At 40.9% G+C, this 17,336-nt stretch overlaps 1 protein-coding gene across 6 annotated transcripts in view; it reads right to left on the reverse strand.

The window, feature by feature from the left end:
- SFT2D3 (SFT2 domain containing 3) overlaps nt 1-17,336 on the reverse strand; it is a 337,681-nt gene that overhangs the window by 292,508 nt on the left and 27,837 nt on the right. For 4 of the 6 annotated variants that reach the window (XM_044072066.1, XM_044072065.1, XM_044072067.1 and 1 more), the window contains exon 2: nt 2,789-3,102. The exons of 1 other annotated variant lie outside the window; for it this stretch is intronic. The gene's annotated coding sequence lies outside the window, so the exon portion shown is untranslated. The remainder of the gene's footprint in view (nt 1-2,788; nt 3,103-17,336) is intronic. One more of the 6 variants, XM_044072068.1, reaches the window with a different exon arrangement.

Consider the following 17,336-nt stretch of genomic DNA (forward strand, 5'->3'; position numbering starts at 1 on the left):
GAAGACTGTTAGATAACCACCATACACATTTTTCAGTGCTACATAACAGGTTTTAACAACTTTGAACACAGACTGGAGGGCATGAGATTCAAACCTGCAATTACATTGTACATCCAAACTTTAACCTTGAGAACTACCTGCCTTGGTAATCCACCTTAACTGAAAGTGCATGTCATAAATGCAGAGAAAAGACTTAGTTTTAAGACATCACATGGATGGGGGATGGTCTACTAATATGTATCCTGGCTTAGGATTTCAAAGTATGAACATGTGCTGGTCATGTAGATAAAAAGTTCATAAAACTTCATTCATGTCAGCACTGTGTTCACAAACATTAACAGTAACAATGGACATCGTTCATTCCTCAGACAGTTGAACAGTGTTATAGAACTTCTGTTAACAGAATGCAAGTTCCTGTACGCAAGGGACACTAAGGTATGTGTGAGGACAATGAAATTCCTTGACAAAAAGCACATCATTAAGCAAATACATACACCTTCCCTGTTCCACAATTCAGCTGCAAGTCTGTCCATCCTGTTCCCTCAAAAGAGGAGGATAGGACGATGTTCTTGAACTGAATGCAATAATTAATGATAAAACAGAACTTGGTAGCAGGTTTAAAAATAATACAATATTGGGTGGTGGTGCTGCGGTAGCGTTGTCGCCTCACAGTAAGACGTTGTCCTGTTCGATTCTCAGCTAAAATGTCTTCTGTGTGGAGACATGCGTGAATGGACGTACCTTCATTGAACGTTGTGCGTCAGAGCTGGCAACTCGGCATGTAAAAATCTACTGCCAATCATTAGCAGACCGGAGTTCCGCTGTGGCGACCCCTAACCGGGAAAAGCCGAAAGACACAGCAACAAAAACATTGGGCAAACAAATAACAGTCTGTTGCAAGCTTTACTAACCTTGCAGCTAAAAAGCTGAGACCATTACATATTACAAATATATTTGTAGGAATTCGACAAAATAACAGAGTTATTCACAACCATGCTCAAAATATAAGATTTTATCAATAAGTGGAATATGCTTTTCTAAAGAAATACTATTGGTGAACTAAACCAAGATAACAATTTCAGAGATGTGTCCCTATGTAGATTGGAACCCAAAGCACGCCAAAATGTAGGCATGCTGGCCAGTTTCCTTACATGACAAGATAACAGCCAACACACATTTATGTTAAACAAACTGGTACTGCTTTACTAACCCTGCTGTTAAAAAGCTGAAGTTAGCAGAGCATTATGGATTATGGGCATGTTCATAGGAATTCAAAAAGTAACTCAGTTATTCATAACCATGCACCGCATGGAGGATTATGATTGGCTCGCTGATCATAACCTGCTTATCGTGTGTTCGAGACATGAATGCCAAGAAAGTCAACTTGAGATGGAAGTTTGAGAGGGGACTCTTGGCATCCTTGTCGTGAACATATAATTTAGGGTTATGATTGGGGAGATGATGATAATTCTTTGTAGTGCATGGAGCTTTATCTGCTCCATGTACTACTACTAATGGGGAAAAAAATTACAAAAAAATGTTGTCAGTTTTCAAAGCCATAAAACACTTAATGGATGCTGTCAGAAAGGCAGTGTAACACTGTACGTCATGTTTACACTTGCCTTTCATGCCTTTCCACCGTCCATATTTTCACATAACATCCGGATTATTGCTTCATATTTTTGTTTGTTCCTCATAAAATCTGTAGCTTCGGACAAACCACTGAGGACTGACGTCATTATATAACGACATGCATCAGACTTTCAGAGTTTGTATTCTTCAGAATATAAATGCAAACACAAATCCTGTTATTCTAGCAAGTTTCTAAGTTTGTTACAGGAATTTAGGGACGTTGTCAGAATGGACAGCAGGCAGAAACAATTGTTTATTCTGCTGCTGCTATTTGTTGGTCAGTACAGGCAGATTTTACTGCCTAGCGTGGGAGCCAACTTTAACAACTTTTGTAGGGAGTGCCTAACATTTGCTGAGGTCAGATAGCATGCCATTCTGGCACTTAACTGGTTTGTTTTTTTTTCTGAATATCAGAGTGTAATCAGCATGCTCCATGCACTACACAAACATTAATATCAATTAGTGGAATATGCTTCTCTAAAGAAATGCTATGGGTAAAGTAAACCAAGAGAACAATTTCAGACATGTTTCACCTATTTGGATAGGAACCTGCAAATGCCAAACTGTAGGGATGTTGGCCAGTTTCCTTACAGGCAAAGCTAACAAGCAGTTTCATCTTAACAAACAGGTACAGCAGATGTGTATTTGAATTATTGCAGAGAATGAATGGGTACAGAAACTGCAAGCACTTATTGGATATTTTATTGTAAAGTAACAGCTATCAAGTCATAACTGATAACATATGTGTAAGAAGTTGGACAAGCATTCCTTTGGGCTTAAATAAGCTTGACTGTATTAAGCATGTTTACTTTATTAGGAGGAATGAATTAAAGAAGTTATGTATAAGTTTTTATTCTGACATATAAAGATGCTGTAGGAGATACTGTGGTACTATAATGGAAAACTGAAATGTGCAGTCATCCACGGCTTAGGCACTATAGGCATCAATTATGCATGAGGACAGTGGATGTGTGAAATGATGTTGTTATATGCTGTAAAACGTGCACAACTGCAAAGGTCATAATCATGGATATTATAAACATTATTAAAGAAATGAACAGCATTACAATTGAACCAATATATATATATATATGACACAGGTATAGCTCTAGTTTCCATAGGAATGCTTAGCTATATGTAGAATAGCCATACTTACTGTGGGGATCCATGGGCTGTCTCCTCACCTTGGCAATCATCCAACAAACTTAAACTGTGTCATTCTGATGCAGATCATTATAGCGGTGGTGAACCTGCACTCCACTATGGTAAATCCCTCTACATCTTTGGTGCTCCTTCCCGATCATGTTTCATTGTCAATCATCACAAAGTTCCTTGGGCTGGCTTTCAGGCAATGCTCCACTCCTACCTAAGCTGTCAGCATCTGAGTGGTCTTCTCCTTGGTCCATTTGGGTGAACGGACAGGTCTGAGCCTCCTTGAAATAGCCATCTTGATCCTTCCATGGAAAATGCCTGAAAAATGCAAAAACAGCGAAATGCTCAGTATGGTCCCACTTGTTTCACAGTTAGCAATGGTCTGATCCATAAATGTAGCAAAATCATTATTTGAAAGTAGTGCTGATGTCATGTTATCAGATCATTGGAAGACAGTGGGCATGTGCCACACATAATACCATGTCACGATAGCTACTGGGCGTTTACGTAGTACACCAGGAGTCCAGCAAATGGGATTCCAAAACCTAGAATTTTAATGAACCTCATTAGTTATGTATGGTGCAAATGGTACTTAAAGTTGGGTACACATTAGAGGCACTTTGTTTAAGGGATTGAGAGTCAGAGGTGCATTGGAAATTGATAGCATTTCTGTTTTGGTGATTATTACATCTGTTAAAAGTTAGTCATTCATCAAAGGTACCTGTTTAAATTAATTTTTAATCAAAATGTGAGCTTTATTAAAACTTGTAAATTGCTGCACTGATGTTTGATTGACCTTTATGCATACAGGTGTTGATATTTTAACTAATTTATTTCATTCTCATACGCAGTTGTATAGACAGAATTACACTGCAATATGAACAATATGTAAAGGCAAATTTATGGATCATCTGTACTTCTTACTGTTAATTCCTTGCACTCTGCGGTGTAATTACAGAAACCTATGGATAGCGACACTTTCCATATGTACAATGTGCTGTTGATATTATGGGTATTTCTTAATTCATGTTTCTTAACAAAACTGTTAAAATAAGTGCTGTTGCTGTTATGGATATTTCTTCAGTGATACTTCTTAAAGGTGTTATCACTTCGGACTCAATATGCAAATGATCCATACTGTTTGTGGCCTGGCTATGGATCCTGAGGTTTGCAGGCAATTTCCATATGTTGTTTAATTGTCGGCTTGTATAGTATTTTAATGTGAAATGTATGCAGACTCCTGTGGCATGATGCTGTTGTTTTTGGACCACTATTCCACATATATGTAGTGTGAAGGGTTCTAATCCTACAGATGAACTCTAAAGATATTACAAGTTAGGTATAAAGGAATTGTTGTTACTTTTTACATACCACATTAGCATTTGTCACAGTTAGTGTTGTACAGTCCTTTGCATTGCACAGGAATACATACTGTTTATGCTGACATACACACTCCAAAGAATCAACTACATACATGGGCTCACACAGGGCCAGATCATGTGCATCACTGTCTTTCACATGGCCAACACATGGCCAACTGTCCTCGGACTGACAACTCCTCCACACAGTAAAATGACATCATACTTGATGTTCTCTGACAACATGAACAGAGGCTTCTTGGCATTTCTATTAATACAGTTTGGTGACTTGAAATCTGGACCAACCTCACCAACATTATAAATGCAGCTGGAGGACACAACAGATCCTCTGATGCCGGTAGACAAGGCTGTTCAGACATTTATTTATTATTTATTGATTTATTTGTCTTTGTTGACCAGGAAAGTTCAACTGGGCAGAGCCCATTTTCAACAGAGGCCTGGGGAGAAAAGCTCCACCAGAGTACATTTATATAAACAAGTGAACTTCAAAACACTTAAAAAAAAAAAAAACAGTTGCATTTCTCATGAAACAACAAAAATAATTACAAGACAGGTATATACAGTAAAATATATACATCAACAATTATAATTCAACTTGCAACTGTAAACTCTTACCGAAGTAAATGGATTGTTACTACAGAAGGAAAACATTGTAAAGAAGTTGTGTTCTATCATTTGATCCTTCATGCAGTCAACAAATTAAGACAATACAGGAGACTGAAGGATACCACCAGTGGTGGACCGCCATTGACCCCCCCCCATGACATCACAATATTTATGGCCTCACTGCATACAAGGAAAGAGGAGTGATGCATACCTGTGGGTGGGATTAAACCTCAAGTTCCAGGCCGAGTGTGTATGTCTTTCTTTCCATGACTTGGCTGAGTACAGAGACAATCACTGCATATTGCTGTAGCATGCATATTCATGTGGTGTCATTTTTGATTTACAGCAGCAGATTTGAACCGTTCACACAAATCCACACAAGGTGAGGATGACGAACATAAGTCTGTTGACATGTATTAATGCAACTGCAGTACAGACAGAGAAGTCCAACCAACATGTATAATGCTGTCTGCATTAATATTCTCAGGTCCATCCACTTTGGGACAACAACAGGGAATTGCAGGTGATCGTCTACATACTGTGATACTGTAACCACTACCTGTTATTGCCTCATACTCATTGTATGGCACTGCTGTTTACGGTCATATTGTTATTTCCCTAACATTGACACTACATGTACATCCAGTGTGGGCTCAGGCTATGCAGGTTCAACTTCACACAGATCAGGTATGTAATAGCAAAAGTTGCAAAGCCTGCATCAATGTGTAGCACACATGATACATGACATAATGTGTAGCACACGTGATACATGACATTAATGCTAATATTTTCATCAATGTATAGCACACGTGATACATGACAATGTGTAGCACACGTGATGCATGACATTAATGCCAATATTTTCATCAATGTGTATCACACGTGATATATGACATTAATGTCAATATTTTTCAACACAGGACAATCTGGTGTACAGGTGCAGCGTCCATCTCATGAGTATCTGCAGCCTCTTTTACTGTGTTGTAAATGTGATGCTGCCAGTATTACTTTTGCTACATACTGTTCATGACAGTGTTGTCTTTCTCTTTACTTTCCCACTGCAGGCTCCACAGTACAACCCACAACCTCTCCACAGCAAAAGTCTGTCAGTGGTAGCTATTAAATATGTTTCATACATGTCATTGATGTTAATCCTGCTGTTGTTCTCCATTAATACTGTGTCCTTCCTCCCATTCTTAGGCCTCCATTAATACTGTGTCCTTCCTCCCATTAACTGCCCATAAGAGTATTATGTGTAAGTTAAATGCTCTGTATGTTTTAACTGTGTTCACATGGTTAATCATGGCAATGATGTGATCACTAATTTTGATTAATTGAAGTTCACCCCTCTTCAACAGCACCATCTTCCCAGGAGGAGTTATCAGGCATGTGTTTTGTTTGTATTCCTCACATATGTCATGTATGTTGGATTTGTAACCTAATTCTGTCCTCCATGTACGTAGATTATATGAAACATACATGACCTTGTGTAAAGTCATTATTTTTTTACACATTGCATTGAGATATATATGGCATATTTCTTTGATGCGAGCCATCACATGATGTAAGTACATTTTCCTGATCTGTGTCTTCTGTTAGCACATCGACTATCTGTATCATCCATCAGCTCATCTAATGATCATGATGCGGTATCAGAAGTGTCTCAGCATGGCATCATGGCCCCTGGCACATACAACATTGACGTGTTGATAGAGTCCATCCAGGATGTTGACAGTGATCTCACAGCAGCTGTAGCCTCAGATGTGGCAGGGAACTTGTCTGGTCAGTCGGAGGATGATGGGACATTGGATGTTGAACAGGATGAGACCATTGAATGACAAACCTGAGCTGAGGCTGCTACTGATGGCAGTTACTCACAACAACAACTGTAAACAGGGTGTCACAGTAGATGTAGATATGCAGATGGTGTGCATGGTTAGGTGTCAGAGGGTGTCTGCCTCCTGCTGCAGGCAAATGAACATCCTCAGCAATGTCATCGATCAGACATTCGTGCACTTCCATGTGCCACAGATCATATGGAACGCCAGCCACGTGTGATGCATGAAGGACAGGAGTGCAGACACTGTGAGATAATTGTGGCATTGGCTGCTCAAAAGGATAGTCTGCTAGCTGTGGCATGGTCGGTAGAAACCCTGGCCTCTATGGTACTGCAATAATACTATAGTATAAGCAGTGTTCTGCATGCCCTGACTGTGCTCAGCCGATTGCAACATGGGAGAGGCAGGTCATCTCTCCACAGACCCACCATTGCCCATTGAGCATCAGTGTCTATGGTCCAACATACACACATTTCCTCTGCTGGCCCATCTGATGTGGTCCCATCAGTCACAACAAGAACTTCAACTCAAAGTCATACTCTTTCACCACAACATGCTGTTGCCGCCCCATCAGTCTCCTCAGAGGAGCATCCTGGGCCAAGTGTTTCTGTAATGGTAGGGACAGGGCAGACCATGATATGAGACATCAGCAAGGTTACCTTAGACTGGGTTAAAGTGAGTCCAAAGGTTTTATAAACATAGCTGACTCCTTGTATTACATTGCTAAATTACTGTGATACATTTTATGCGACTATTAAACATTCTGTATTATGTCCTATGTTGTTTCAAATTTTTCATGTTATTATACTGTAGAGTTATGAATGGGTTGCACTGATGTGTGTCCCTTATTGTTTTCCATACACTGATACAGCAGTCTTAGTGTGTATGCATACCTATGTCAGTTGTGCCCTGAGTTGACGATCCTTGTTGGGACACATTTGTCTATGTTCACATTGTAATATATTATGATTATGTTGCTATGACTGATGATCAGTGTGTACATCTGGTGGGTACTTACCATTAGATGCCATCTGTGCTGCTGTGGTGAGGCAGCACCTCAACATCAATGTTTAATGTATGTACTCATGCACATGTGGCTCGTAATGGCTCAAAGTTGTGGGTCAGACACTGCTGAGTAGCCTGGACCTGCACTTGTGGTCACACCCTATGTTGCCTATGCTTGTGTCTTCTGTCCCCATGTCCTCCTTCTCCTCCTTTGATACCTGTGGGATGTCCTCTTCAGACATCTGGGGTTCTTGGGCTAGTTTACCCACACCTGCAGCTTTAAGACCACCATGTGCTCTAGTTAGCATGTTGTGCAGCATGGTGCACAGTATCATTTATGCTGTCTTTTCAGGTGTGTATTGCAGTGCACCCCCCGGATGTAGAGCAGTCTTCCAGAGCTCCATACTGGGCCTACATTTTTGGCATCTATTTCTTTAAAATGGAAGCAAATGCTGAAGGTTTATGGGTGACTAAGTTTGCAGATGATTGCAAGATGGAGGTGATCAGAGATTCCCTTGCAGAATTCTTCAAGAAGGCCTATCTCTGACTCGCAAATGGTGCCAAATCCATGGTCTTAAACTCAATGCTAAGAAATGCATAATTTACGCTTTGGGAAGTCACCCATCCTGGCTAATTACCATGTTGATAATATGCCCCAAGGGTCAGGGATCTGGGTACATACACAGAAAGTGGCCTTACCTTTGACCACCATGTGGCCATAGTGGTGAAGAAATCCTTTTATGTTGCACACCCTACAAGTAAGGGCATGGCATCTAAGTGCAAAGAGGTAATTATCCCACTGTATTCCACCTTTATCAAACCAATCATAGAGTACAGTGCTCTCCTTGGTATGTAACTGACCAGGCATATGCAACAACTAGAGCAACTTCAAAGGTTCCTTACAAAAAGGATACAAGGCATGACAAATATACATTACACAAAGCACCTTAACTTCCCTTCCCTCTACTCAGTCTCCTCTAGACAGCTGAGGAGTGATCTATGCCTGGCTTACAAGGCATCCACAAACCTCACACTTATGAATCTCCTTCATATTCATACGTCCAACAGTACCAGGAATGCTAGGTTTAGGGACCTGAATTAACATGCTGGAGAAACAGAATGTGCCCCAGAGACTGTCCCTCCTATGGAACAGGCTTTCAGTCCACGTGAAGCTGAGTTCGTCTACTACTCAGTTTAAGCACAAACTAGATCAGTGGATGGCAAATAGGAAATTTACACCAGACCTGGCACCCATGTCCCTTATGGTCAGAGGCAGTTTATAAATACCTGGCTATCAACATCCCATTCAGATACAGGACATCATTATTCTTTCAGGAAAACTTGGCTAGGCTTAGAAAGGCCTCCCCCAGTCATAAGCCTAGTAACACTCTAACAATCTATGTGTCCAGAAATCTGAACCTAGCTTTCAGTACACCAAACACACACTCTATTGTGTTTCTGGTTGTCACATGTGCTCTATTGTACGACTCCTTTGCAGGGTAGGATGGTTCATGATACAGTGTCATTAGCCATGACTCAAGTGAATAACCATAGTCACCTGTTGTAGGGAATGAAAACACATTAGGTCAGAATGGATATTGTTGTGAGGGGTGTCCTTAGCTTACATCCTAGCTGTGTGCCTGTACTTACCTTGTAGCAATCCCTCAGGTATTGACCTTTCTGGAATGCAGTCCTCAGTTCTCTTTCCTTCCATATGGCAGCATCCCGGACACGTCCAGAGTGTGTTGCCATGATGACTGTTATGCTGCCATCTACTGCACACACAACTTGGCAGTTGATGGATGGCCATCCCTTTCTGTATCAGTCGGCTTCAGGATGTCCTGGTGTCTTGATATGTATATGCATGCAATCTATTGCAGTGAGTATATGGGGGATGTTTGTGATGCTGTAAAACTGGTGCATTACAGTTCTCCAGTCCTTGGGGGTTTAAGGAAAGTGCATGTAGTCATCTACATTGCTACATATTGCTTCCAGGAATTTTGTCAGGATACAGCTGGCAGCTGTCTGTGATACTCACCTAGCATCCCACGTGTGTCTCTGGAATGACCCAGATGCAACTATACCAAGACTGGGACACACTTTGGTTTTAAGGGGGAACGGGGTTTCCTAGCAGCATCTGCACAGACATGTGTGGGGTATACATGTTGCAGAGAGCCTGCACAAATTGCCTGTCTAGTGGTATATGTCGATTATTTGCTGGTCTGACAATGGGTTTAGTTGCAGTCTTGCTCTGACTCTAGCTGGCTGCCTTCTAGGGTGCACAGCCACATTTCTGGCTTGTATTACTACAGCCTGTTACAGTTTATTAACAGCGGGTTATATTTTTATGTTTTTTTTTCTTTTGCTACAGAATTCAGCAAACTCTGTAGTATTATCATTATTCCTTGAGGTCCATAGAGCAAATGTCAAGGATTTCATTAACAGAGTGGGCGTGGGAGTTTGCCACATTTAAATTGCGTTGTGTGCACACTATGTGTTTTGGAATCAGACGTATGAGAGTGGAATCAGCAATTATCCTACACTGAATAGCTAAGTACTCAGATTGCCTTCAGTGTGTCTTCTGAAATTACGTCCACAGCAGGTGCAAAGAAGTCTTCCTTCAGTGTGCTGTGACGGTCATAAATAGCTTTCATGAACTTTACAGAATCTGGCCCACACTGTTCCAGTTTTTAAGGGAGGTGATAGGTATCAAGTATCACTCTACAGACCAATACATTTAACTTGAGTTATTGGTAAAAGTTTTGAGAGATGCTTGTTACAACATTTAACTTGAGAAAATAAATGTCATAGAAATGGACGACAGTTTTACTTTATCAAAGACAGATCCACATTGAAATGTCAATCCAATTTCTATTCTTTTTGAGAGAAGGGAAGACTTACTTGGAAATTTACCTGGATATCAGCAAAGCCTTCCATTTCTTACATCATGATCAAATAATTAAATATTTGCAATGATTAAATGTAAATACATATGTTTTGAATTGGATAATAAACCAGTTAACAGAAGAGGAGGAATATGTTAAATTTAAAGTTAAAACATCTGTGTGGCTATCTTTTAATAAGGGGTTCCCACAAGGGTCAAGTTCAGGGGCCTATATTGTTTAATGTAGTGTCTGCTAGCTTGCCTATATCCAACAAATTCTGAGTCTGCAAATATGTAGGCAATTGTAAAGTTGGAGTTGAGATCAGAAATGTTAATACTGCTAGTGATTTAAATTTGTTTTTAAATAAAATTCATTTATGGGTGACAGGAATAGGTTTCAAGTTTAATTATAAAAAATGTAAGGTTTTGCAGTTTGGACACCACAAAGAATTGAGGTCAGAAATGTTTGGTCAAGAACCTGAAGTGGTAAAAAAGATTATGGATTTTGGGACAATCATTAGTAATAGTCTATCATTCAAGTTCAATATGCAGAGCATTAAGGTTCGAGCCATGAGAACATTTGATTTGAGGGACAAGAAGGTCTTAAAGGCATTATTTATAACATTAATAAATCATTATTGAGTATAATTTATTGAGTATAATTTATTGAGTATAATTTATTGAGTATAATTTAACTATTTTTACTTTATCCTTGGCAGATAATGTAACTATCAAATTGATAAAAAGGAGATGTACTAAAATAGTTAAATTTATGAAAATTTTAAAGTATGAAGGAAGAATAAAATATGTAAATCTTTACAACACCATTTATAGGTGCATATCCATTCCAGGAGATTGTGTAAGTTCAATTATTACTGATACATTGGTTAACAAGGCTCTATCTAAAGCTAAAAACACTGCCTCCATGGGACCAGATGGTGTCCCAGGCTGTGTCATACGTGAGCTCCAAAAGGAATTAAGCCAGCATCTTAATACCCTGTTCAGTCTCAGCCTCTCCACAGGATATGTGCCCATAGAATAGCGCACGGCAACAGTGGTCCCGCTACACAAGGGTGGAGCCACAACTGACCTTGGGAACTACCGACCAATAAGCCTGACCAGTCTGATCTGTAAGGCTATGGAGCAAATCATTATGGAACTCATAAATGGAGAGATTGGGAACCTCCAGTCGCTGGACCACACACAGTTCGGCTTCGTCAAGGGCAGATCATGCCTCCTGAACCTGGTGGATTTCTTTGAGACAGTTACTCAGGCTATAGATAAGGGAAAGGAGGTACACACTGCTTACCTCGACCTTGCTAAAGCATATGACACCATTCCCCATTCAGGTATTATTGATAAGCTCACCAGCCTTGGCATAAACCCTTACGTCACAAAATGGATCACAAACTGGCTCTCAGACAGATCCCATAAAGTAAGAGTAGTGGGATCTACGTCCGAATCCAGACCAGTAACGAGTGGTGTGCCTCAGGGCTCTGTCCTGGGGCCCCTCCTGTTTGGCATATACTTCTCAGAAGTACAGGCAAGCACGGAAGGGCTGTGGCTGACTAAGTTTGTGGACGACTGCAAACTGGGTGCTATAATAGAGTCTCCGGCTGACATGGAGATCCTCCAGAAGGACCTAAATGAGACTGATGCATGGTGTCAAAGCCATGGTCTCAAACTAAATGCAAAAAAATGCGTAGTAATCCCCTTTGGAAAAAAACAGAATACCCGCAAACTACAACATAGGAGGCAATCCCCTGAAATCTGAAGAAGAAATAAGGGATCTAGGGACCCAAGTAGATAGTCAGCTTTCCTTTGATAACCATGTTGCCAAAGTGGTTAGAAAATCCTTCTATGTGACCCATCTGATCACGAAAGGGTTTGCATCAAGATCTAAGGATGTAATGGTGTCCCTCTACTCTTCCCTCATCAGACCCATTATTGAGTACAATGCACCAATTGGAATGTACCTGGCTAGACATCTCCAGCAGCTGGAGAGACCACAGAGGTACCTAACCAAGAGGATTACTGGCCTCAAACATTTGCCCTATGCAGCACGATTGAAAAAGCTACGATTGTTCTCTGTTGCATACCACTTTCTCAGAGGCGATCTCTGTCTAACGTACAGAGCCATGTCCAACCCAGAATTGTTGGACTCAAGCCAAAAAACACATAATTCACCTCAGCAGTGTGCCTCACAACAGCCCTTAAGGCAAAACACCATACCTAACACGCTAGTAATAGGAGACTCTATAGTAAGGCACACGGATGTTCCACTCACCAGGCTGAACAAGGAGAAGGTTACTCTCAGCTTCCTGTCGGGTGCTCGGATCCGCCACATAACACAAGCACTTAGGTCACTCCAGAACAAGTACAAGTATGACGCTGTCATTGTACATGTTGGTGTGAATGATCCAAGACGTACCTCCCTGGACTACATGAAAAGAGACATTGAGGTGCTCTCTGATCATGTAGCCCAAGCTGGTATGACCCTGACCTTGAGTAACATACTACCTTCACCTAGAATGATACCACAATACAAAGACAAAATGATCAATTTCAACAACTGGCTAAGCTTCTGGTGTCATTCTAAGGGGATCCAGTGTCTGCCTGCCTGGGATGACATGATAGACGAGCCTCGCTGTTTTGCCAGAGATGGGTTGCACCTGTCACACCTAGGTTTTCGAATACTGGCCAAGGCTCTTGCCGTCCCCATAGTGCCTTTTTTAGGCCAGGCTCAAAGGACAAACCAGCCACCGTAACCAGCACAGGTAACCAAAAACTACGGGTAATGCTACTCAATGCCAGAAGTCTCAACCTCAAAATGCACACACTCGAGGCTCTCCTCAACATGGAGAAAATCAATGTTTGTGCAGTGACGGAAACCTGGTTCAAGGCTCAAGAGAGCACCCCAGCACTGCCAGGTTACAATTCATATCATACCTTCCGGCCTCAGTTATCGGACTGCAGTGCAAAGGGCGGAGGTGTATCCATATTCATCAAGGATACCCATATCTCCAGGTTAGTAGCGCAGCATGATGCCCCAGAGATCATCCATGCGCAACTATCAGCAGGCAAAACCACATTTCAAGTCGTAGCCGGTTATAGATCGCCCACCATGTCCCAAGATGCTCACTCTGCATTCCTTGAGACATTGGAAAATATAAAGGTCCTACCAACACCATAATCTTGGGTGATTTCAACTACCCTGGTATAGACTGGGCGAACTACCAATGTTCCAACTCCTATGCTCAGCGATTTATAGAATTTATAAATTCAAATGCCCTTGAACAACTAGTATGTTCCCCCACTAGAGGGGGACAACATATTGGATTTAATCATCAGAAATATGGGCGCCCACTGTACCACACCCGTTATCACTCCCTCCTTGGTCAGATCCGACCACAAACTGATAACCCTGGACATCCTCACCCCTCCACCTCCCCCAGTCAAAAAAAACATAGTCAAAACCCTTTCCAAAGCAAACTTCAAACTACTTGCATCCGAAGTGGAAAGCTTCACTACTCCCTTGCAGAAGGATAATGATATCCAGGATGTGGAATCCTACACCAAGGCACTCTATATGCATCTTCAGGATTGCATGGACCATGCTATCCCAAATAAAACCAAGACTCCTTCCTCAAGCAAGAAGAAACCAGTCTGGTGGACCCCGGCCATAAGCAAACTTTACAATAAAAGGAGGAGACTTATACAAAAAAAGGCCAAATCTCAAATAGAAAAATCATCCCTGATCAGCATTAGTAAGAAATTGAGGACCCTCATCAAGTCAACTAAAGCTAATTTTGAAAAGAAAGTTGCCAAGGATGCCAAGGATATGTTTGGCATATACTTCTCAGAAGTACAGGCAAGCACGGAAGGGCTGAGGCTGACTACATTTGTGGACGACTGCAAACTGGGTGCTATAATAGAGTCTCCGGCCGACATGGAGATCCTCCAGAAGGGCCTAAATGAGACTGATGCATGGTGTCAAAGCCATGGTCTCAAGCTAAATGCAAAAAATGCGTAGTAATCCCCTTTGGAAAAACAGAGTACCCGCAAACTACAACATAGAAGGTAATCCCCTGAACTCTGAAGAAATAAGGGATCTAGGGACCCAAGTAGATAGTCAGCTTTCCTTTGATAACCATGTTGCCAAAGTGGTTAGAAAATCCTTCTATGTGACCCATCTGATCACGAAAGGGTTCGCATCAAGATCTAAGGATGTAATGGTGCCCCTCTACTCTTCCCTCATCAGACCCATTATTGAGTACAATGCACCAATTGGAATGTACCTGGCTAGACATCTCCAGCAGCTGGAGAGACCACAGAGGTACCTAACCAAGAGAATTACTGGCCTCAAATAGTTGCCCTATGCAGCACGATTGAAAAAGCTAAGACTGCTCTCTGTTGCATACCGATTTATCAGAGGCGATCTCTGTCTAATGTACAGAGCCATGTCTAACCCAGAATTGTTGAACATGCTCCATCTTAGCAAAACCAAATCTACTCGAGCTACACGCTCTAGGGATATAAACCTCAACACAACAATGAATAGAACATGCTGGAGGGATAGATTCCCTTTGCAGAGACTTCCCTTACTATGGAACAGGGTCCCGATCTACATAAGACAGAGCCCCTCACTATCACTCTTCAAGAGGAACCTTGATGAGTGGATGGGTAACAGAAAGTTCACACCGGGGATCACACCAACAGCACTAGTAGATAAGGGCCAAGGGTACTAGCTGCTAGTACAAGGGTCTAGGGAACTACTAAAGGGGCGGTGAATACCGCACAACATGGCTGGGCTAATATATGCCTTCGGGCAGATAGCCCAGTACCAACCTATGAACCTATAAGAGATTAATTGTACCTAGCATTCAGAGTGTCTTGAGAAGAAGTGTTAAGGAAAGATCTGTGGTCTTTCATTAAAAGATCAACTGATAGGAATGAGAAAAAGAGAAGTTTGTTTAGAATAAAAATTAACAGAGCTAAAAAAAGAGATGTTTTTTATTACCCAGACTATACCAAGATTGTGGAATATTCTTCCCCTAAAGATTAGGGAATTAGAAACCTTGAAAATGTTTAAAAGCCAACTAGACAATTAATGGAGCGAAGAAGGTACTTATGTAATATGCAGGAGACTGCCATATTAAAGCTGACTGATGGCAGCTAGGGATTAACTATGTAACTGTCTAACTATGTATTGCTCACTTTTATCTTTTAAGATAAACTTTGGACGTGAATGAACTGATCCAGTGATATCATCTGCATTTATCTCTGAGGGATCAGCTACAATTCAGTACATGGTTCTTTCAGTGGATCATCTGGTTTCTTGAGAAGAAAAATAGACTTTTTATAGTTCTTTTAGTAGAATTTGCAGAAGCAGAGTAAAAGTTGAAGATGAAGGCTGTAGACAGCAATGCTGCTTCTTATGTATGGAAAGTACTAACAAGATCAGATATGTCTAGAAGGCCTTCTTGCATTTTCTGTGTTAGTATTAGTAACGTCCTGACAGATCTTACAATGACTAAAATTGTATGATTACCCAAATAAGAGAGACACTTAATATGTATAATGGTGGGCTGAATGGTTCAACCATAGGCACTGTTCGAGATTCCGTGTTGTCAAGCCTAAGCACAAACATGTAGGAAATAAAAAAGGGAAAATATTATTAAAAGTGAAAAGTCTTCTAGGACCTCACAACTACCACTTGAAAAAAATAAAATGGAAAAAAAAAAAAGATACACACACGCACACACATTCTTACTGAAAGGTTTATGCATGAAATTACCTCAGACTCATCACTTTTTTAAACAGAAAATAATGAAAATCTCTTCAGCCAAAGCCTGACCATGGGCATTAAGAACTGGAGAGAAAGGGATGTGGGGAGGGAAGAAAGCATTCCTGGAAAAATTGACAAATGTAAAACACAGAACCTTAGAAAACATACTTCTAAAATAAAAAAATGTGGCCAAAGAGCGAAACAACAATAGACTAGTACCAACTAATGTAAAACTTCAAACATTTAATACAAAATTTTAAAACTAAAACTTAGTTCATAGTAAAAACAACCATTGAAAGAACGATAAGCACTTTCATCTTGATACATTCAAGACTTCATCAGATAACACTAAGTAATTTTACTGAAGTTAAAATACCCACAAAAAGCTAAGTCACATGATCAAATGCATGTTTTGCCCCAAGCATACTCTAAGTGGCACAAGACCTTAGACTCCTCAGCTAAATTTTATGTTTCTATCTTAACGATAACCTCTCCCCTTTCACTGTATTCTCTAACTCTTCTAGCCCACTCTAGCTATAACACCTTATTTTCTAATTTCCCACTCTAGCCTCTCATACCTCACTCCTGCCCAACACCTCCGGTCCTTCTCCCTTCCTTCTTACCCCTCTGTGAACCTTCTTTCACTGATTGACTCCAGAACCCCTCTGGACCTCTTGGTTCTACCTGCTCCGTTCGCCCTGCGGGCTCACTCCGCTCCCCTACCCTACCCCCAATTCCCACCCACCCCCAGTGCATCTAGCTTTATTCCCTCATAGCCACACCCCCTGACACTCGTATCCAATTATACAATTACTACCAATTCCTACCCCTCCCTATCCCCACCCACATTAACCACTAATTATCTACATCACCTATACCACTTAACCATTAGGATCCTTCCCACCCACTCCAAACCCAACTCTATATTCCACTACCAACTTCATACTCTATACTTAACTACTCCTACAGTAACTTATCTCTCTAGCTTTCTTTTTTATCTTATCTACCACATAACCACTCAACATATTTAACAATCTAACACACTTTCTACC

Source organism: Protopterus annectens, chromosome 5.part0, assembly GCF_019279795.1.
Source record: "Protopterus annectens isolate FY-2018-M chromosome 5.part0, PAN1.0, whole genome shotgun sequence".
Lineage (NCBI taxonomy): Eukaryota > Metazoa > Chordata > Ceratodontiformes > Protopteridae > Protopterus > Protopterus annectens.